The sequence below is a fragment of the Stenella coeruleoalba genome, assembly GCF_951394435.1.
Source record: "Stenella coeruleoalba genome assembly, chromosome: 19".
NCBI lineage: Eukaryota > Metazoa > Chordata > Mammalia > Artiodactyla > Delphinidae > Stenella > Stenella coeruleoalba.
This window is the reverse complement of record NC_137165.1, coordinates 3,999,281-4,023,612: the sequence shown is the minus strand read 5'-3', so window position 1 is coordinate 4,023,612 and position 24,332 is coordinate 3,999,281. Positions and strand designations below refer to the sequence as shown.

Sequence of the window (24,332 nt, the reverse complement as noted above, 5' to 3'; positions counted from 1 at the left end):
TAAACATTACAGAGGAACTTGCCTCAACTTTCCAATCAGAGGAAACCTCATCCTTTTGAGTTTCCACGGCATGTTTGCGTCCATGTTTAGCATAAATTTCATTCTGGCTGTGCTGTTTCCATCCTGTCTTCCCCATGAGATTACAAATTTCTCAACAGCATCTTCATCTTTATATCCCTCCCAGGATCAGGGATGGCAGGTGGTGGATTATTAGAGGAGGAAACTGATGAACAAATCCACGCCATTCTTCTCCCTGTCAGACTGAAGCCAACTGTGGACCAGCCCCCAGAGCAGGAGGAAACTCGACAGAGAAGAAGTGAATTAGATACTTGACGCTTCAGAATCATTTTCACGTAAGTGAGTTTCAACACGATGAACTTGTTAGACAGTCTTCGTCCTAGAAAGTTTTTTTTTTCCCCCACGAAAAGTGCCATTTGAAAATGTTCAGAATGGAAACTCTAGATTTATACTACAAGCTCTTAGAGAACCACAACTGTCTCTTTTTTCCCCCTGATGCATTTGGCCTCATCCCAGGCAATTGTGGGTCTTCTGTAAATATTTGATGAATTTCCAAAAAAATAAAGGAAGGTAAGAATTCATTTAAATGAATATTTTACTCCATACGAAGCCAATATGTCAATGACTAAAAGTTTTATTTTTTAACCGTTAATATAGGTTCAACCTAAAGGATAAAAGACATGGGACTGAAAAATGGTCAAACATTTGGGCTGCTTTTAACTAGTAGGTTAGAATTATAACAGCAGCAGTAACGAAAAAATGAACAGGCTAACAAAATGTGGTTGATTCTGTGGCCTTATATAGACACAGCCAAGTAGAATTGTTCTAGTGAATAATGGATGTGGGATGATGACCATCTACTGTTTAATGGTTTCCAAACTAATGTTTAAAAGGAAAAGAGTGGTTTATACCAGAATCCAAATCATACAGTTCTCGGCCAACAGTATATATGAGTGTTGATCTTGGATTAGCAATACTAGTGTATTAACAAGAAGGCCGAAAGATTATATTATCTCTGTGGGTTACACAAATAGATTTACACAGCTAATCTTTTTTTCTAGAATAATAAGAGTAATATTATATATGGACAGTGAAGAAGGTATTGTATTTGGAGGCTAGAGACCACGATCGTTTTCTTGGCCCTGTCACCAACTAGCTCATCCTTTGGGGACCTGCAGTTTTGCCCATCCTTCTATTGCTGTGTTTGTAACTATATTATAGTTAATCGTATAAATATTTTTATTCCACTATCTCTTCTAGGTCTGAGGCTGTCTTGTTTATCTTTGAATTCCCAGTGCTTAGCAAAGTGCCTGGCAGTGTGGATGCCCAGTACATATTCAGGGAATGCATTGAAATGAAGGGGGTGGATAAGATCATTAATTTCTGCTTCTAAGGTTCTGAGACCCTCATCAGAGAAATTCAACTCGCACACAGTTTAAATTATGGGTTCAAATATTTTTCAGTAGGAAACCAGAGAGGGCATTTAGTCTAAGTTTTCCCCACGTAGCAATTCAGTCTATAAGCTTTACCCCCAGGTAGGAACTCTTGTAGATTTCTAGTATGAAAAGTATCAGTCTCAGTACCATCAGTACTGTACCCATCTCATCCTCTTTTCCCTTAGTACCATGGTTTCTGGTACCTCTTCCTGTGGGTTCCTTTTCCCCTCTCCCTGAGTCTCCTATTTCTCTGCTATATTGATTCTCCTTCTCAACTTGGGCTATCCCACTATCTTTGTTGATTTTTTTTTTTTTTTTTTTTTGCGGTACGCGGGCCTCTCACTGTTGTGACCTCTCCCGTTGCAGAGCACAGGCTCTGGACGCGCAGGCCCAGCGGCCATGGCTCACAGGCCCAGCCGCTCCGCGGCATGTGGGATCTTCCCGGACCGGGGCACGAACCCGTGTCCCCTGCATCGGCAGGCGGACTCTCAACCACTGCGCCACCAGGGAAGCCCCCTGTTTTTGTTTTAAACAGTCTTAATATCGTTCTCACTCGATAAAAAACCAGACACCTTTTTGGGTCCCATATCTCAGCCAAACTTCTTGAAAGCATGGTCCCTACTCATCGTCTCCATTTCCTCTCCTTCCCATCTTTACCCTCCTGCATCTGCCACTTCGATCACATCAGAGTAGCACCTTCTGAACTTACGGGGGACTTGATGCCGAAACTAACAGAATCCTGGTTTTGCTCTATTCCAGTTTCCTTCCCAGGCTCACCCTCCTCAATAAAGTCTTTAAACTTGGGAATTCCTTAAAGCCCCAGTTCGAAGTCCAATTTCCTTCCCACTCTGTACTCTCATTTTACAATACCACGCTCACATTTTCAGTTGTTTCTTAAATATGACTCTTGAAGGTGTAGCTCTAGCCCAGATCCCTCATCCTTCATGCCCTTTTGGTTTTCTTAAAGCCAGCCAGCCAGGCATGTCCCCACACAACTCATTGTGTTGCTCCTTTCTGTCAAAAATGTCGATCCTCTTTCAGTATTTTCTATTTTTGTGATGGACCCTGACCATACATACGCCCAGTTATAGTATTTACATCAACTCACTCCCATACGATCCTCAATTCTGTTGATTTTTATCTCCCTAATATCTTTAATCTGTTATGTCTCTTCGTCTCCACAGTCTAGTCCAAGCTTTTATTTCCGGGACTACGGTACTGCCTTCTAATTGGTCATCCACATCTTCTCTTGCCTTCTCCCAGTCCAATCTCCAAATTGCAGCCAGATGGATCCTATCAAAACTACTATCTGCTTAAATTATTCATCCTGTTTATAAATACTTCAGTGGCTTCCCATTATTCTTAAAGTGAAGGCTGAAATGCTTAACAAGGCTTCAGAACTGTGCATGGTCCAGCCCCTGCTGAACTGTCTGCTTCATTTCCCATAATCCTCCTCTTGTTCTTTGCTCTCTTGACACTGGACTTTCTTTTTGTCCACTACACCTGCTCACCTCTTGCCAACCACAGCATTTAATGATGGTGGGCTGGCAACTGTTTAAAGACTGGGTCTCATAAAAATAAAACCAAAAAAATCTACGCCCTCCAAAAAGCCCCCCTGATCTTGCAACATTTGCCAATGTCCATGGTATAAATATTCCCAACATGACATCAACTGGCTTGCAAAATTCCTGAAAATTCACCAGTCTGCTCTTGTGAACCAGTATAAGCTGGGTTCTGCACACAGCTGCTGCTGTCTCCTCTGCCTGCCTGGATTCTCTATCCTGCTTGCTTTAAAAATGTCTCCTTGGGCTTCCCTGGTGGCGCAGTGGTTGAGAGTCTGCCTGCCGATGCAGGGGGACACAGGTTCGTGCCCCGGTCCGGGAAGATCCCACATGCCGCGGAGCGGCTGGGCCCGTGAGCTGTGGCCGCTAAGCCTGCGCGTCCGGAGCCTGTGCTCCGCAACGGGAGAGGCCACAACAGTGAGAGGCCTGCGTACCGCAAAAAAAAAAAAAAAAAAAAAAAAAAGTCTCCTTAATGTTGAGAGTTCAACTAAATCATCACTTCCTCGGGGAAGCCTTCCTTGATCTCCCTGACTAGGTTCAAGCCTCCTACCAGATGTTCTCAGAGCCCGTGCAATGCCTCTTTATAGCACATATCACATTCTACTGCTACATTTATTTCATCAGATTTATTAATGACTATCTCCACGAGTAGTCTTTTAAGCTTCATGAGTAAGAAGAACATTTCTACTTTTGGTTGACACTGAATCCTCATGGCTCAACTTAGTATCAGGAATATAGCAAACATGCAATAGATATTTCTTAATGAGTGGTCAGAAGGGACTTTAGGCAAAGAGAGCATCTAGGTTTACTGGTATCTATATCTGCCTACATCTGGGTTGGAAATGTCTGGAGCAGGGTCACTAATTTATTCACAGTGCATCTTCAGACATGATGTTTAAAATTTACTGGTTCTTCCTCAAAAACCCAATTACATTTGATGGAGGGGGAGAAAGCGTAACTGGGTTGAATCCGGTTCCTTGAGTGTGACTGATAAATTATCCTTAGTTTACTGCCTTACTCTTTAGATAAATTACAGTTCCTCAGATGTTTGTGCCCTCCCTTTTTCCCTAGATAGAAAATCTGGGCGCAAGGAGGAAGGGGCGTGGCTGAAGGGACCTCTGGACCCCAGAGATGAGCACTGCATCAGCCTGCCCTTTGGAAAGTCCATTAGGACCAATGGCATTATGCCATTAGGCTCTAGGAACCTTCCACGGTTCCCGTGGAATAAAATAGAAAACTTTCGTGGCTCCCCAGGCTCTCATTAGGCCATTTCAAGACTTTTCCCATCTCCAGGCTTTACGTGGTTCCTTGTGCCATTTCTTATACTGAACTATGATTTTTGTATTGTTGTTTAATGGTTTATGAATTCATGGCTTGTTTCCCCAGGCACCCTATAATTGCCTTGAGGCCAAGGTTCATATCTTATAATAAGGCGAGTTAACACTTTTGAGCTCTTACCATACGCCAGGCACTATAATAAGCGCTTTATGCGTATTGACTCATTTAGGTGAACTTCTTTATTCCCCACAGCAGCTAGGAAAGTGCACGGCATGCAGCTGCTGCCAGATGTACCTGTGGGTTATTTCATGAACTATTCGGCCAGGACTCAGATCGGAGCCAGGCTCCCCGTGTTCAAACTGTACTCAAATTTCACTGCTATTATAACCGTATAACCTTGAGCAAAAGGCTAAACTCTTTTTACTAATACGAAGCCCTACCCATCTATCTATCCATCTATTGTCTATCATCTACTTATATATACATGCATTTATCTATTATCTATGTATCTATTATCTAGCTATACATCTATCCATTTATCTATTATCTATCCATCTCTCTATTATCTATCATCTATCCATTTATCTATTATCTATCTATCTTTCTGTTATCTTTCATCTATCTATCTATTATCTGTCCTTCTACCCATCTATCATCTATCTATTCATTTATCTATTATCGATCCATCTATTATCTATGTATCTATCATCTATTATCTATCTATCCATTTATCTATTATCTATTAATCTGTTATCTATCTATCCATCTGTCTATTATCTATTTGTCTATCAATCCTCTATCTACCCACCTATCTTCATCATCTATTAATGACCTTGTTTAGAGATGTAATTTTCATAAAGTAAACTGCACAGTCCAGTGAGTTTGGACAAACATGTGATCCACACGCACACCCACGACACCAGCACCTGGATCAAGATGGTGGTGTCCATCTTGACCAAACTTTCCATCACTCCAGAACCTTCCCCCTTGTCCTTTTTCAATAAATCTCTACCCTTTTTTGATTTCTATCACTATAGGTTAGTTTTACTTGTTCTAGAACTTTATATCAATAGGTCATACACTATGATTTTTATATTTCATATTTATATATTTTTGGCTGGGTTCTTTACTCAACATAATGTTTTTCAGATTCATCTATGTTGTAACACTATTAGTGGCTCATTCTTTCTTTTTACCATTGAGCAGTATTCCCTTGTATGAATATACCACAATTTGTCCATCTGTGGTAGACATCTGGGTTATTTTGGTTTGGGGCTGCTATAAATAAAGCTCCTATGAACTGTGAATATTCTTGTATAAATCGCTTTTTTTTGGTGAACATATAATTTTGCCCTTAGTAATATCTATCTCTTATCATCTTCTGAGGATTAAATGAAAACATGCATGTGTAGGCATAACATAAGCCTCAGCACATAATCAGTTCTGACAATTAATTTTATCTATTATTGTTTTACAAGGTAACTAAATCATGACTTTACTATGTACATAGAAAGAGTTAAGGTATTAACTCTTGGCTTTGTCTGCAAACAAAAAATAAAGTGCATGATTTCAGACTGCTCTTCACTTGAGATGATTTGAACTACACAGATACTTACATCTGAATTATCTGGATAACGTCTGCAGCTCAAATTCAAAGGTATTCAAGTCTGACTTAAACTCAACTCACGCAAACACGTGCAGAGTGGAAGGGCATGCAAAACCAGTCGTTGAAAGAACTTGTTTATAAGAGGAGCTAATACCAGCCTCATACCAGAAGCTCAGATAATTTTCTGGACTTAAAATGAATCTCACAGGATAATGTTTTGATAAGTTGAGTAGAAGTGAATTAAGACCATGTGGGAGTATATTTTCCATAAAAGGGATTTGAATGTTTAAATATAATGGAAAAAAGCTGCTTGGGGCAAATGCATTGAAAGCTCTGAGATACTCACAACTTGTCACAGTTGCATAAACATCAAGGCCATTACCGCTCAATTTCTCCCCAGTGGCTAGAGTGCCCTGTCTCACCTGCCACTCCACTCATGGAGACATGACAGAAACACACTTGCTGTGTTGGCAGAAGAACGAAGTGTGGCGTATTTCACCCCGTAGGTAACTCATCAGCCACTTGCCTCTGTCGTTGGATCCATTTACTTTCTTGCTGAAGGTCTAATATTTCCCACATGCCACTTATTCCAGCAGGTTCTCTGAGGTGGGCCAGTAGGCAACACAGGCCACCAGTCCTTTACCTTTTGGGATGACCCTGTTGAAAAGAATTACAGAACCTTACGTTGTTCAGTTTGCTATACATCCATTACCTTGTTCTTGACTATTATAATTACCTGAAATACCTGTTCTAAGTATATGTGGCTGGATGGGTTAAGTGGGGTCTAATACAAGTAAAATTCTTTTCTTAATAATTAAAAAAATCTGTTGTATACTTAATACAGAAATGGTGCTGCTTAAGATAGTTTTTTGCCCTCTTAGAACTTACTATTTGAAAGGGGAGCTAAGTCACGTATACATAAACACTATTTAACTTAAGACATGATAGATGCAATTATGTCTAAGATTGTCCTCTTTTCTACATTCTCATCACTATAAAAATCATCCATAATCTCACCTTTCAGAAAAGTTCATATTAATGTTTTTTGTTTTTGGGTTTTTTTTTTTTTTGCGGTACGCGGGCCTCTCACTGCTGTGACCTCTCCCCTTGCGGAGCACAGGCTCCGGACGCGCAGGCTCAGCGGCCATGGCTCACGGGCCCAGCCGCTCCGCGGCATGTGGGATCTTCCCGGACCAGGGCACGAACCCGTGTCCCCTGCATCGGCAGGCGGACTCCCAACCACTGCGCCACCAGGGAAGCCCCATATTAATGTTTTTGTAGCATTCCTCAAATTCCTATTTTTCTGTGAAATTTTCACATATTTTACATCAACCATACTATGCCTACTTTCACTGAATATACACTTTCTGGTGCAATTAAAACTCTTTCAAAATATGATTTTTAATGGCTATTTGCTATTTAATTGTATGTATCCACTATTCCTTCTTTAAATATTTCATTATTATTGAGTATTTAGGTTTGTTTTCTATATTTCATTATTATCAGTATCTTCACCATAAAGAACTTTTCTGTGTTCTGTATCACATCCTTAGTCTCATATCTCAGACATAGAATTAGGGGAGTCAAATTGTCTGAGGACGCCAAGGCTCTTGGTATATATTACCAACTTGCTGTAAAACGCTTACACTAATTTACACTCCCATAACCAGTGCACGATGGATATCACGCCCTCACAGGCAACAGCTATTAGAGTAGAAAAGTCTTGGCTAATCTGATAACTGGAAAATGGTTTTACATTGTTTAGTGTCTCTAGTTCTCTGATAACTAATGAGGTTTAATAATTTATATATGTTCACTGGCCATCCCACATATGATATTAACATTTAGAAGTTCACCAAATAGTAGTAAAATCCTACTATGATAGCCAAAAACTGTAACGATGCAAATGTCCATGAATGGATAAAGAAAATGTGGTATGTCCATACAATAGAATATTATTATTCATTCACAAACAGGTATGAAGTACTGATATACACTACAACATGGGTGAATATTGTAAACATTGTGCCGAGTGAAAGAAGCCAGTTACAAGATGTCACATGCATGATTCTATTTAACGGAGATATGCAGAATAGTAACATAGAAACAGACCGTGAACTAGTAGCTTCCATGGGCTAGGGAAAGAAGGGAATGGGGAGTTACAGGCTATGGGTATGGGGTTTCTGTATGGGGTGATGAAAGTGTTCTGGAATTGGATAGTGGTGATTGTTGCATAATTTGTGAATACATTAACACCCCTGACTTGTACACGTTCAAAACATAAATTTCATAATGTGTGAATTATATATCAATTAAAAAAAATTATTATGCACCAGGCATTAAGCTAGTTGTTGGGGATAACAGATAGATAAGATAGAGCTTATTGGTCAGTGGAAAAAGATACCTGATTGTCTAACTGCACAGAGGACATGCGTGCAACTGGGTCTTGCACTATTTTAAAAGCCAAACGACCTCCCCAGACTACCATGTGGAAGAACCATTAGTGTAGAAATGTCCTCTGTGGATTTTTCATGGACTCTGTGATTTGGGTTATAATTTTGTCTCCTTTGTGAAACTGATTTTTCGATTTGTCTCCCTAGATTCACGAAACTGGAAGATGATCAAATCTCCACTTCATTGTAGGCTATGCACTACCTATAGGGAATCTTCATGTCTGTGCCCCATTTTCTTAGCATTTACAGTGTGATATTTACTAGGGAGCATCTCCTTGAAAGCATCTTTGTACCCCAACACCTGACTCAGTGACAGATAGTAATTGCTCCATCAATGTTATTTAAACTTTACTCAAGAAATCAATAATGCATCGATCATTTAACCTGTATTTTCAATGAGTGTAAAATTTTGGCTAAGTTGGTTGTTTTTTGGTTTGGTTGGGTTTTTTTTGCTTCATTTTGTGCAGGTCTCTTGTTTGCAAATCCTGCCTTAATGCTAATTATGTTCAATTTGTTCCATGATCTCTAACATGGGAAGGGATAAAGTCGTGTTTCGCAGGTAGCCAAAAACCTGGCTGCAGTAGGAGACTTCTAGATGGATGACAGACCTGGACATACTCCCCCATCCCCTCCGCTCTCCCAAATCTTCAAGAAGTACAATGCTAAGTAAGTCATGTTTGGGGGGATTCAGGTATTCATCTGAAAAAATGTATAATTGACCTGTGTTATCTATTTCACAGAATTTCTCATAAAGATTAAATGAAAAATACATGTGGTACCCTTTTGCAGAGCAGAATGCTTTCTCTAAGCTGGGACATCACCATCCTTACCAATGATCACCATCAATGATCATCATTCTCAATAGTTTTTTTTTTTTTTTTTTTCAGATCCAAATCCCTTTCAGTTGTTCAAGCAGGATGGTAGAGAATGAGGATAGGAGAGAAAATTATTTTCTCTTGTTTCTCAAACCAATATTGGTCACCTTCTTGGTTATGGCTAAAGAGGAGTATTGCACTGAACTCATTTGCTTAAATTATACAGTAAAATATGTAGGAAAACAGAGTGAGTTTTACTTCTGGAGGGACTGATCATGTGTTGGGCTGATTTATCTGAGCGCACCACAGCGAGGCTGTGCTGTAACCTCTAGGCAGTGCACATCTCATCATTTCGTAGGGCCCCATGAAGGTTTTCTGGAAGATGAGGCTGAGTTATGGCTGGTCTTGGAAGGCAGTGTCATTTTCATTTGCTGTCGGCGAGTGCTGGAGAGTGAGGAGTCACAAGGGCACTATATTTTGTGTCGTACGAGATTGCCCTGTGATAGATGATCACCGCACAGCCATGGGAGACTGAACTCATCAGTCACTGGAGGGTGGTATTGACCAGCGCCCATCACCGTGGCGGCAGTGAAGCAGGGAGAGGGCTAAAAGAACCTAGACGTTACAGCGTCTTGACTAAGAGCAAACCATTACCTTGTGATGGAGGTAGAGTAGGCAGCAGTAATCAGCCACCACTTTGGAACCTTTTCTGGGTGACCTGACATCAAGGGCTATTTCCTAGACTGTTTGCGGAAAGCACATCTTTTGATGTTAGCACCGCCATAAGGAGATGGTGAAATAAATTAGGAATAGTACTGAGAACATCTGGCTTCTTTGCCTGACGGTGAGGAGGTGGGTTTATCAGAGAGAGCAGGGGTTCTGGGCTGCATGTTTAGAAAACATCTTCTCTACTTAGTTCCTCAAAATCATTAGGCATCACCTCCTTGGAGGTGAGAGTTTTCTTAAAGGATGATGTCCCAATGGCACCTAGCTCCATGGGTATTGTATTTCCCACTTTCTTCTGCTGGGACTGTCGGTCCATAACTGCAGATGTTTTAGGCTTTTCTGATCCACAACATCACCACCCTTTCTATAAGTTGTTGCTTGAGATTCTTCCATTAAAAAGTCATTTATTTGTTGAAAGCAAACTTATGGTGTTCAAAGGGGAAACGGGGCGGGGGGCGGGCAGAATAAATCAGGAGCTTGGGATGAACATACACACACTACTATATATAAGATAGATAAGCCACAAGGACCTGCTGTGTAGCACAGGGAATTCTGCTCAATATTCTGTGATAACCTATCTGAGAAAAGAATCTAAAACATATACATGTACATGTATAACTGAATCACTTTGCCGTACACCTGAAACTAACATGACACTGTAAATCAACTATACCCCAACAAAATGAAAATATTAAAGAGTCATTTATTTGTGAACATTATTCCTCTGATCTTTCCTCAAAATGCAAATATTGACGATTTAAAGAGAATGGGGTTTTTAGACCACTTTTCTTACAGCAGATGAGAGAATCTGAGGTCTGCAAAGCAATGAACATGAAGGAAGAGGGAGGGATGATGTGGGGGGAAGGAGCGGTGGAGTGCCCCAAAGGATCTAGGCATTGTTTTCATTTCTTTGAATGAACCTGCCTAGATTCCTTCCTTTTGGAAGAAGATGCACTGACAGGTGTGACCTTCTTGGGGTGGAAGGATAATTGGGTGGAGACCTAGGCAGCTCCCACTTTCCCAGCCACACCTTGGAAAGGACAGCAGGCAGGTACCAGCTGGCCTCATTCTCTCTACAGGTTGGGTCCAGATCCACCCAGAGAAAGCTGAAAGGAATGGGCACCCGTGGATCAAAGGGACCCACCCTTGTTTGTTTTCACCTAAGGTAATGGAGCGGTTCCCACACCCTTTCCCAGAGCTGTTCTAAATTCTTCTTAATTCCTTAACCGGCACGGTTAATAATCCATTTGACCCCCTTTCAAGGATTAGAGCTGACAAGATGAAAGGCTGTCCCCATTTCAGAGTGGGTACCATCATCAGAGAGAGTTGGTTTTTTTCTCACTTCTGTTGTATTACCCAAAAAAACGTGTATTCATTTTACACACATTAGAAACGAAAAGAACATCAGTTAAATGGATGAAAATACCATCACCTTGAGAGAAATATGATAGACAGTTTGAAGCATAACCTTTAAGACTTTTTCTCTGGGTACACATATTGTCTCAAGACTAGAATATTTTATAGACCATTTTGCAACATCATTCTCTCAGCTTGTTATGGACATATTTGATGGGAAATTCATATCAACATCATCTTATTAAGAGATGTCTATTGTACCTTGATTTAAATGTATTTAACCAATTCCATACTGCTGAATAATTAGGTTTCCTTTCTCTCTCTTTATTTCCCTCCCTCCCTTCCTTCCCTTTCTCCAATTATCTATTTATGTATCTATGTATCTGTGTATCTATCTATCTATCAATCATCTATCAGCTACCTATCACCTACCTATCTATCCATCTATCTATCATCTATCTCTATCTATTGCTGTTATAAGTTGAGCTGCAAAAAGCATTCTTGAATATAAATTATATGGGCACATCATTATTATTTCCCTAGAAATGAGATTTCTACATAAAATGATGCATTGAAGGTCCTTAATGTATTATACATATTTTGCATTCTCTTCATCGGAGTACTAGTGGCCGCTTTCTCACAGTTTAGGACAGTGGTTTTTAATCCTCGTTACTCATTGAAATCATCTGGGGAGATTTCAGAAAAATGACACTGCCTGGGCTGTACCACAGATGAATCATACCGAAGTCTCCAGGTGAGGGGCCCAGGCATCGGTATTTTTAAAAGGCTCCCCATTTTCTAATTCTAATGTGCAGCCAGGGTTAAGGAGGTTACTGGTCCAGGGGCAGCCTCCTTTCTCCTCCTCCACATCCGTGGCGGAAATCACCCATGGAAGCACTCTTTCTTCTGAGCTCGTGACTTCCATCCCTCTCAGCACGACGCCACCCACAGCAACTAACAAATGACAGGCTTTAAGCTGAGAGGGAGCTGTTCAGATTTTCTCTGACTTTACTGATTTTTGTCGAGTTATCCCCACAACTGCTGAGAGAGGATGTTAAAACCTCCTGGGCACGATTATGGAATTATGTGTTTCTCCTTTAATTCGGTCACTGTTTGCTTCGTGCGGTTTCAAGCTCAGTCTTGAGGGACATACTCATTAATGAGTCTTATGTCCTCCTGATGAATTTATTCTTTTATTATTATGAAATATTTCTCTCAGTCACTGGTAATACCCTGTTTAGAAGGCGTATTTCCAATTTAACCAGCCGATCCAGTCTTCTTACGCTTACTGTTGGCGGTGAAAATCAATGATCATCTGTTTACGTCCAACCTAACCAGGTCTCTGTGCGGCTCCGATAAATGCCATCGGGTCAGGTCTTGCCGTGTGAGCCCTTCTGACAAACTCTGGCTTTTAATTGGAGTTGACTTCCATTCAACCTCTCTGCTTTATGGTTCCTCTGTCTTTCACTCATGACTACTTTTGGATTATTTGAATACATTTTTATTATTCCGTTTTGATTTATGTATCAGCTGTTTAGCTACACTCTTTGGCATTATACTTTTTAGTGGCTGTTTGAGGGATTACGATATACATCCTTAAATTTTCACAGTTTATTTGGAGTGAGCATTGCACCATGTCATGTAAAATGTAGGAATTGTATAAATATCATTGATGGAAGGTTTGTTTTTTAATTCAACCTCAGAATATTTAAGGAACTTAAGCCCTTGTGTCTTCCCTCTCTCTTCCTTCTGCTTCTCCTCCTCTTCTTTCTTTCTTTCTTTTTTTTTTTTTTTGCGGTACGCGGGCCTCTCACTGCTGTGGCCTCTCCTGTTGCGGAGCACAGGCTCCGGACGCGCAAGCTCAGCGGCTATGGCTCACCGGCCCAGCCGCTCCGCGGCATGTGGGATCTTCCCGGACCAGGGCACGAACCCGTGTCGCCTGCATCGGCAGGCGGACTCTCAACCACTGCGCCACCAGGGAAGCCCCTCCTCTTCTTTCTTTTTTGTAATCATTGATATATCTTGGGCATTAAAAATGCCTCTTTGCGGTCTCCTTTTATTTCCTTTTCCCCCTTTCTTTCTGCTCTTCTTCCCCACCCCCCCAGTTTTTTTCCTGTGCTACCTAAGCATCTGTAATGCACTGATTAAGGGCATCTGTGTTGAAGCTAGCCTGCTTGGTTTGAATTTCAACTTCTCTACTTGCTGGTGGCAGGATCTTGAGGACTCAACCTCCTTCAGTTTTCTTATCTGTAAAATAAGGATGATTGCAGAAGCTCCTGCCTCATAGGATTGTGATGAGGAATGAGTTAACACACACGTTAACAGAGCACTCAGAACAGCAACTGTCACATCAAAGTATCAACACCTACGTGGATCCCCTAGTGATCTGGAAATTACAGACCTTGTTTTATGTCTAGTGGTGACTACCTTAATTAAGAAAATAAAGGACTCTACTTCTGAAATAGTCTCAAGAATAAAATCATGCCTGTATCCTGCTAGATACAAGAAAAGAGGTTTGGCACACTCTTTTTCACAAATCATCTGTTGTTGGTTTGAATAATTCTAAATCCAGATGATGATGATTATGAATATTCTTTTCAATAATACTTTTGACATTTATATTGTTTCAGCATCATGTTAGCAATAATTATTTCATCACTTGCTGTTTTCCCAATTTGATTTCTCTCTGTGATTTATTTTATGCCGTGTCTTCCCCAAATGGATTTGTTTGTTTTTATTCATTATTAATTTAGTTGGATACTTTTTCTCCAAAAATGTGGAGGATGGGTGGGTAGGGTAGGGAAGAGGGTAGAGCACCTTGGGTGCTTCCATTGCTGGAAATTTCTCTTTATTTCCTTCCAAATGGATGATAGCTAGACGAAACATAGAATCCTCTAGTTCTTGTCTGCTACTACCCCCTTAACCTCACTACTTTCTGGAATTTAGTACTGTGGAGGAAAAGTCTTATAACAATCCTTTTTTCCTCTGTAGATCTTTTTTCCTCTCTGGATGCTGGAGACATTATCCTATCATTCTTGAAACAAGGAAGTTTACCATCGGGTCTCTGTGGCTGTCTTCTTATACATTTTGTTTGCTGCATTCTGAGACCTTGTTCTCTGAAGCTGCAAGTCTACTTCAGATGGGAACATTTGCTTCTATAATTTGATGATGTTTAAAAGGTAGTTTTAATTGAATGGACTATATATTTTGTGTTGACTCTTCCCATCTATATGTTGAAAATCCCAGTTGACACTAGATTGGTTTTTATGGCATTTACTGAAAAACCAATGATGATGATGAGTCCCCATGCAGACCATCTCTCCATGACGGTCTCTTTCCAGTGTTGCCCATTGTTTCTGGGGCATAAGGGTTTGCTGGATTCAACAGCACCTAATCAAAGAGAGTGACACTCAATCAGGTGAGCTCAAGTTCTTCATCCGAGGACCTGCCGACAACAGGTACCGAGGAACCTTGTGTAAATGAGCCACTTAACATGTTTTGGTTTCTTCTCTGAGTCATTGCTGATGACTCTGTGCGAATCCTTTTACCTCCCTGTGGTTAGTTTCACATCAGTTGGGGAGATGGGACCGTATCGAAACTCTCCATTGAGTTTCGACAAACATTTATGCTTATTAACCACTGACTCAACCAAGACAGAGATCGTCTCCATTATTCTAGAAAGCTTCCTTCATGGTCATTCCAAGTCAACATCCCGCCTACCCCTCACCCCCATCCAGACAAGCCATGATCTGCTTTATGTCACTGTAGTTGTGTCTTCCCTCTTCTAGAGCTTCGTTTAAGTGGACTGACACAATATGTTTTCCCTTGAGCTTGTGTGGGTGTCTGATCCCTGGTTCTGTGTATTTTTTGTTTTTGGTAATCATGCTGTTTTAGTTATGGTTCCCCCCTTTTGTTTCTGCCGGGTAATGTTCCATTGTGTGAATATGCCATTCATTTGTTTACATTATTTATTTACTTATCTGAATCTCTTCTGTGTCCGTGAGCTCCTCAAAGGCAGCCACTGCATCTCGCATTGTGTTTGGCACAAAGTAGTTGCTCAGTAAGTGTGTTTTGGATAAATGAATGAATGGAAATGGGCACACTTTGGGGACAATCGTCTGGATCTCCATTGTTCAGACCTATGGAGACGCACGTGCTAGATGGATCTAGAAAACAGCAGTACATGGAGACAACGCCAGATGCATACAATTGTTTATGTTATTTCTCCTCCTCTTGGGCAGGGTTCTCTTACGGACCCAGCCTTCTCGTGGTCTAGAGTCTGGGGGGTAGGAAGGAAATATGGGAACAGATGAGACAAACTGGTAGAAATAAGGGAATGAGATAGAATCTAGAGGGAGCATCTGATGAAGGAAAGCATTCTAGACATAGTCCCAAGTCTCAGATCCATTTCTTTGTACCCAGGTCACCTTGAATGAGTGATTTAATCACCATGGAACTCCACTTACTCATACATAAAAGGAGAAAATTGGACGGGATGAGCTCTAAGAGTCCTTCCAGCTCTAAGATGCTATAACATGTATTTTATACGGATGAACAAGAGAAAGAAACTGACTATGCACGCTCAAAGCTCTACCAATGAGACCGAGGTTGACTGACCATCATGAAAGGGTTTGGTTTCAGCTGGCACGTTCCAGAGGGTGCCTGATCTTAGGTTCTCTGTCTGAGGTTCTGATCCTGGGCTGTTCATCTGGCATCAGATCAGGCTAGAGAGATGTCAGCACTTAGCGATGCTGGGTCAGAAGCCAGAGGTCAGAGTCCATAGGTCAGGGCACAGGCGGGGGTGGGGGGGGCCGGGTAGGCAGGCTCCTAACTCAGATGAGGGGAAAGTTTGTTTCCGCAGAGGTGCAGAGAGAGTGCAGTTGCAAGACACAGAACTGAGGCCCAAGGGCAATTATCTGACAAGCTCAGGTCCTTTTTAGTTCTCAAGGGGCTGAGCCTTCTACTTGATGAGACTTAGGTTTTTCCCTTAAGAAACAAGCGGTGTCTGATCTCTAGTTCTCATTTCTTAGTTTCACAGAGCATTCATTATTGGAAGTGGATGCTAATCAAAGCCTCTGGGCAAATTTGGGTGTTTATTATGGGAACTGTATTTAAATATGATTTAAATTGAGACAATGGGACACGTTTTCCTTTGTGCCTTGTTTTCTCTTGGGTGTGGGCGCAAGGGCTTACGGCAGGATCTTAGTACAGGGGTCAGTCCTGCCATTTCAATTAGCACTTAGCTAATTCCAGCCCTGGTTTCCTTCCCAGAAAAAAAAAAAAACCCAACAACTTGCTCTCAAAGAGTCTGTGGACTCTAAGCCTCAGCGTTGGTTGCATCCCCGTGGACAGCAGAGTCTGCGTTTCATGGGGCTTTGCTCCTTCTGAGAGTTCAAAGCACTCACTGTGGCTGCTGGAATTTCACCCAGTGTGTGGGCTATTCTTCAGTCTGTTTTTATGCCTCAGGAAATTTCATAGAAAGCTGTGTCTGTGGTATCTGCAGTTTTTCTAGCATTTTTTTTTTTTTTTTGGACCATGGATAATACCCTTGAAAGCCAGGAAATATTAAAAAAAGCAACATGCACCTTCAGAATGGACTAAGTGAATTGCAGTCAAGCTCATTAATGTTTTTGCAATATTGAACTTGATGTAACAATGGACTGAACACTAAGTGAATTCTAAGGATCACTGTTAATGTAGCTATTTGGTCTTCAGTGGACTCCTGGGGCAGGAGGTGGCACTGACATCCACCACTAACAGACTGTGTGCCCGTCACTTAGCTTCTCTGTGCTTTTGGGTCCTTGTCTGTAAAATGAAGGGGTTGGAGGTAAGCATTCTGAGGTTTCAGTGCTGTGTCTAGCCAAGAGGCTGGGCTCAAACAACTGCAGCATCTCTGTGCCAAGAGTAATCTTGCAGAGAACAAAGAAGGAGAAGACAAAGAACAGGAGGAAGCTGTAACAGGAGGAGCTGAGGGGTGTGAGGGGTGTGTGCGTGCGTGCGTGCGTGTGTGTGTGTGTGTGTGTGTGTGTGAGTGTGTGTAGCAAGTTGGCTGGGGAAGACTAAAACAGGAAACAATCACTAAATTCCTCTGCTGCTTCTGCCTTGGGACAGACAAGTACCTTCTTCTCGCATGCTATATCTTGATCTCTGGTCCAGGAGTCTTCAGGAGTCGAATTAGGGCAACATTTAAGTCCAGTACTTGTGAAAGACCAAGAAGGACAGATGCACGCTAGTTAACGACAGCAGTAATTCAGCCAACCACCCCCCTCAAAAAAAGTGTTAGGCAACCCCTCCTAGCTACGTGTTAGCAATAGAAAAAAGGAACAAGAGAACACAGAAAGGAGCTAAGAAGAAATACTTGATGTGAAAACGAAAATAGTTGAAATAAGGCAAATAGCATATTAAACAAACAGCACAAAGGGCACAGAGGAGGAGTGATTCATGAATATGAAGACAGACTGAGGAAACCTCTCAAGGGGAAGAAGAAAAATAGAAAAAGTATAAAAGATCCAGAAAAACCAAGGAGGAGGGAGGCGAACTGCTCAAATCCCGATAATGAAAGTCCCAGAAATAGAGAGAAATTAAAAAAAAAAATAATGAGAGGAGAAAAAAATGATAGAGATACATTTTCCCTGAATGAAAAAGAGAAAGGAATCAATGAAGAGATGCAAGAAAAACCTCATGCCTGGATTTATTAGGGGGTGACTTAAGAATATCAATTAAAAAAATCCCAAATCCTACAGTAAGAGGTGATTACTGTAAAAGCAATAAGACTGACATGAGACTTTTCAACAGCAATGCTGGATACAAGAACACAGCAGAGGGGTGTTTAGAAAAAGTTAAAGAAAAAGAACATAGAACCTCTATTTTTATAGCCAGCCATGAGAGCATGATATAAAATATTCTCAGGCATAAAAGCCCTCTGAGATTTTGCCACACAAAGACCCACATCATAGACACTTTGGGATGAATTTCTTTCCCAAAGGAATGGCCAGCAAGAAATATTGCAAGAAACGTAAGAAGACAGCCAAACACTTTGGTGAGTTCTCTTAATTTAAGAAAACTAGTACCAAGAAAAAGTATATATATATAAAATAACTCAGTTATTAACTACTAATAACAATTTAGATATTTGCATGATACCAGGAGATTCAGGAGAGAGACCAAAGAATATAAGAGAATGTTGACGCCTTTGGATCATTAGGCTAGAGATATAAGTATCATTTGATTTTTCAAGTAAAAACAATTAAAAAGTAACAGCACAAAATGGGACACATTAATAGAATAAATTAAGTTGCTATAAATAGTTCCAAATACAACAGTAATTACTATTTAACAACTAAACTCATCAGTTAAAAAAACCCCAAATCACAAAGATCTGCCTATTAGAAAAGCAAAAGCAAAAACAGTACTCAGATTCAGGCCATGTAAAGGAGACATATCTAAAACCAGGGCACATTAAAGTAAAAGGATGGAAAAAATACATATATATAATAAAAATAGAAGTACTCCACTACTTATTTCTTTTTTTTTTAACATCTTTATTGGAGTATAATTGCTTTACAATGTGGTGTTAGTTTCTGTTGTATAACAAAGTGAATCAGCTATATGCATACGTATATCCCCATATCCCCTCCCTCTTGCGTCTCCCTCCCACCCTGCCTATCCCACCCCTCTAGGTGGCCGCAAAGCACCACCTAGAGCACCACCTGTAGATTGCTTTGTGCAGTATAGTCATTTTCACAATGCTGATTCTTCCAATCCAAGAACATGGTATATCTCTCCATCTGTTTGTATCATCTTTAATTACTTTCATCAGTGTCTTATAGTTTTCTGCATACAGGCCTTTTTTCTCCTTAGGTAGGTTTATTCCTAAGTATTTTATTCTTTTTGTTGCAAAGGTAAATGGGAGTGTTTCCTTAATTTCTTTTTCAGATTTTTCATCATTAGTGTATAGGAATGCAAGAGATTTCTGTGCATTAATTTTGTATCCAAGGGGAGGCCTCCTCCGGGAGGCCTCACTCCAATTGATATTCCCTGGGGTCTGAGGTTCTCTGTTAGTCCAGTGGTTTGGACTGGGAGCTCCCATCACAGGAGCTCGGGCCTAACCTCCGGCCCGGGAACCAAGATCCCAGAAGCTTCATGTTTCAGTAAAAAAAAAAAAAAGGAAAAGAAAAGAAAGAAAGAAAGGAGCAGTACAATATCAAAGAATAAAAAAAAAAAATAAAATTAGAAAAATAAAAAATATATTAGGAAAAATAAAACTATAATTGAAACAACGGCAACAAGGTAAAATAAAACCACAGCAGAAAAAAAAAAAAAAGGTGGGGGGGGAGGGGGGAAGAAGCCAAAAGGAGATAACAATAACAAATTATAAAGAATAAAATAAAATTAGAAAAATAAAAGATTTATTAGGAAAAATAAAAATATAAAAGAATCAACAACAATGAATCAACAAGGTAAAACACAACCTCAATCTAAAAGAGGAAAAAAGAAAAAAGCCTTGGCTATGGGGGTGAAGTTTAGGCAGGGGGTGGAACTTAGGTAGGGGTGGGGTTTAGGGTGGGGCAGGACCTAGGCTGGTGGGGGGTGACGTTTGAGCATGGGGTGGGGCCTAGGCTGGGCGACGTTCAAGCGTGGGTCGGGGCCTCTGCTTAGGACCTGCGTGGAAGGCGAGAGGCAGCACGTGGAAAGGGGGGCCTCTGGAGTGTGGAGTTCTGGAGTTTGGAGGTAGGGCCCTGAGTGAGGGTGTGTGGGTGGGGTGTAGGCCCAGTTGTAGGGGGTCTCAGAGGGGGTCTCCGAGTGTAGAGGTGGGGCCCTGGGTGGGAGTGTAGGGGCTGCGCTTGGACTCTGTGCCACAGGAGGGCGGCTCTGAGGGCAGAGCATTAGGCCCCAGAGCCCAACAGGCTCCCTGGGGCCAGAGTGGACTGACCCCGTTCCCTTCCGTTCCTTCGCACCCCTCCCCCACCTTCTCCCCCAGGGTCTCCCCCGTCGCTGCTGGACCCCTAACTATGGGTGGGTCCCGCTGGCTGTAGGAACTCCTCCTCTCCCCCAGCCGCCCCTCAGGTGCGGCAGTCCCATCCCACCTCCACTTCTCCTCCACCTTCACTCCCTCCCATGCCCCACATCCTACCCAGTCACTGGGGGTTCCTCCCGTCCCTTTAGGTGTCCGTGGTCCCCCACCGGTGCCTGGTAGGTGCCCTAGTTGTGAGGAGACGCGAATTCCGCGTCCTCCTAGTATGCTATCTTGACTCCACCCCCTTCATCAGTTATTTTTTGAAGCTAGCGTAATCGTGGTACAAAAAGCAGACAAAAGCATTACAAGAAATGAAACCGAGAATACAGGGCCATTTTACTGATGAATTAGAGGACATTAAGCATCTAGGAATAAAGCTAACAAAGATTTACAAGGTGTCTAAAAAAAATGATTAAAAATGAGTTGAGATAGTAAAAGGCCTAAATAAAAAAATAGACCATGCTTATTGATAAAAAAAACCTCCATACTGTGAATGTGCATATCGTCCCCCCAAAACCTATGGATTCATTGCATTTACAAGCAAAATTATCATCTTGGCAAGATAATTCTAAAATTTATTTTGAAGTATAAAAGTGCAGGAATGATGAGGCTGTTTTGAAAAGACTTTTCTTAGTGAGAAGGGACTTGCCCTGTGGTGCAGTAGGACTTCTTACAAAGTTAGAGTTATTGAGACAGTGTGATATTAGCCCTGGTGCAGACAAATTGATCAGTGGAGTAGAAGAGTGAACCCAGAAACAGGCCCACATGTGCGTGGTGTTCTGGTATTGAGAGAGGTGACAGATGACTGGGAAAAAGGAGAGACTTTAATAGGTAGAGCTGGAAAACACTGATTATCTATGTAGAGAAAAATATTGTATCCCTACCACACATCACATACAGAAATCAACCTGAAATGGATTAAGGGTTCAACTGTCCAAATCAAACTTTGAAATACTGAGTAGAAATTACAGATATCACTTACACCCTGGGATAAGGGTAATGTTCTTCCACAAGGCCCAGAAAGCATTCACTGTGTTAGACAAATTTCACTAATTAAAAATTTAAAAATTTTGTTCATTAAAAGACACTTTTAAAAGGGAAAATAATTTACTAACTGGGAGAAAATAGTTGCAAAACACAGAAATAAAGCATTAGTGTTAAGAACAAATAGCATATATAAATAAGTAATAAGAGGACAAATAGAAAGATGAGCAAAAGTCATAAACAGGCAATTCACATATAGCCAAACAACATGTCAGAGATGTCTGCTAGCATTAGTGATGATGGGAAGGCAATACGAGGTTACAATACGATATCATTTTATATTCATCTGATTGGCAAAAATGTATAAGGCTGACAATACTTAGTGTTGGAGGAGATATGATCTGTAGGTTCCCTGAGGTGTCAATTTTGAGACATTTGTTCCCAAAGTTGAACGTTCATGTAACCAACTACTCAGCAATTCCACGCCTAGATGTACACCCAAGAGAAATAAGCATACAGGAGAAATGTGCAAGACTGTTGTAGGCAGCACTGTTCACAGCAAAAACCAGGGAAGAGCTCAGATTCCCATTAACAGCGAGTAGATGAATACCCAGCTGTGTTGATACAATGGAATGTTGTATAGCTGCCCAAATCAATACCTACAGTAACATGCAAAAATCTGGATGCATCTCAATATACCATTAAGTGAAAACAGTCCATGAAGGTTACATATCGCCGGATATCCTTTTTATAAACCTACAGGTAATACGTATTTGAAATTTTCTTAGAAATACATATGGATATAGTAAACAAATACAGGATTCAGGAGGATGGTTACCTCAGGTGGGGGAAGGCAAGGAACAGGAAGGGGAAATCACGTGGCCGGATGTAGGTTACTGCCAACGTCCTACTGTTTGGGATGGTGGGGTCACAGATGCTTGTTACCTTATTATAATGGAAGAAAGAAAGGAAGGAAGGAAAAGTAAGAAAAAAAGAGGGAGAGAGGGAGAAAGGAAGAAAATGAAGAAAAGTGGGGAGAAATGGAACAAAGGAAAGAAAAAAAGAAGTGAGCTCATGAAATGCTGCTCTATAGCCACTATGGAGAACAGTATGGAGGTTCCTTAAGAAACTAAAAATAGAGCTACCATATGATCCAGTATTCCCACTCCTGGGCATATATCCGGAAAAGACCAAAACTCTAATTCTAAAAGATACATGCACCCCATGTTCATTGCAGCACTATTTACAAGAGCCAAGACATGGAAACAACCTAAAAGTCCATCAGCTGATAAATGGATAAGGAAGATGTGGTACATATATACAATGGACTATTACTCAGCCATAAAAAAGAACGAAATAGTGCCATTTGCAGCAACATGGATGGACCTAGAGATTATCATACTAAGTGAAGTGAGTCAGAGAAAGACAAATACCATAGGATACCACTTCTATGTGGAATCTAAAATGTGATACAAATGAACTTATTTACAAAACAGAAACAGACTCACAGACATAGAAAACAAACTTACAGTTACCAAAGGGAAAAGGGCGGGGGAGGGATAAATTGGGAATTTGGGATTAACAGATACACACTACTATATATAAAACAGGTAAACAAGAAGAACCTACTATATAGCACAGGGAGCTGTATTCAATATCTTGTAATAACCTATAAAGGAAAAGAATCTGAAAAAGAACCTATATATATATACTCACATATGTATAACTGAATCACTTTGCTGTATACCTGAAACATTGTAAATCAACTATACTTCAATTAAAAAAAAGAACTCATTTCCCCTCAACACACATAATTTAAATAACTGCTGCTCTGTGTCTTGGCGTGTCGACAAGACAAGGTCCTCAAAGCAGACGCTCAAAAATCCCTCTGCGGAACGTTACTGATTAACCTGTGGGCTCTTGTTAAGTCTGTCCTCATCAGGCATATTCAGGAAAGCACTGATGTCTCTGGGGCATCACGTACGTGAACAATCGCCAAGACGATGGCGCATCCCTGGCGTCTATTTGGGAGACACACACACAAGAACAGCTACTTCTTGTGTGCAGAAAAGACAAACCCTCTACAATCAGCATTCTTTCCTGCCTCTATCTTTTCCCTCTCTTGTTTTTCTTCTTGCCCTCTTTTCCTCCTCCCAAACCTCCAGACTTTGCTCGCACTCGCAGGTGCCATCGTGTAGAATTCCCGTAGGGAGAAGGAAAGTAGTAAGTCTTTGTTCCAGGGGCATCAGAATACATATACCCAATATAAATTGGGTAATTTATAGTTTAGGGCACACATGTGAGTTTTCTATGTGGAATTTAAGAACCCAATCGAGCACCTTCCCTTGGAGACAAATGGGCATTTATTTCCTGATTTCTGAAGGAGGTTTCTGGGCTCGAGGATGGGGAACTTCTCACAGATGGGGAAACTTCTCACAGATGGCGGTACTTGGATTGAAAAGAATTTTCTGCCGCGAGATCAGTTCCAGACTTGCCCGACTATTAGAGCTCACAGGGAGAGAGGAGCAGAAGGTGGTAATTTGCTAAGAAAGGAAGGAAAAACAATAATATTTATTTGATTACATTTTCTCATGTTCTAGTGGGGGGTAAATTACAGGCCTAATGACTTCAGTGTTGAGGGTTTGCCGTGAACAAAGCTTCCTAAGGTGCTAAGGGCTTTGGAGTTAAAGGGAACTCAGCAGAGAGGAAATACTGTCACCACTAGGCTTTTATACACAAGATGAGCATTTCCAATAGTGCTGTTTGGCTCCAAGTACCCTTTTCCTGCTCTCCTACCGTTGACTACAAATGAACAATAAAAGGGGAAAATGTGTGGCTTATGAATGAGGGGAATAATAACACGATGCATTCGTGTTTCAAAGGCCTTTCATTCTTGGTAAATTTTCATCCTTACTTCAGCTCTGTGCAGTATACTCTTACTCCCATCTTACTTCCCATAAGTGGGGAAACTGAGACTTTCTGTTCCTTGAATATAATTTACTAGTTCTTTTTGATTTGAACTTGGTCCAAGTGTCTCCTACTATTTTCCAAAGACTGAATTCCCTAGCCTTTGCCAAAATAG

General features: G+C 41.0%; 1 long non-coding RNA gene across 1 annotated transcript in view; it reads right to left on the bottom strand.

The window, feature by feature from the left end:
• Window positions 1–6,156: 6,156 nt before the first annotated feature.
• LOC307177102 overlaps window positions 6,157–24,332 on the bottom strand; it is a 185,748-nt gene continuing 167,572 nt past the window's right edge. The window contains exon 3 of the long non-coding RNA XR_013824975.1: window positions 6,157–6,557. This is a non-coding gene — a long non-coding RNA (uncharacterized lncRNA). The remainder of the gene's footprint in view (window positions 6,558–24,332) is intronic.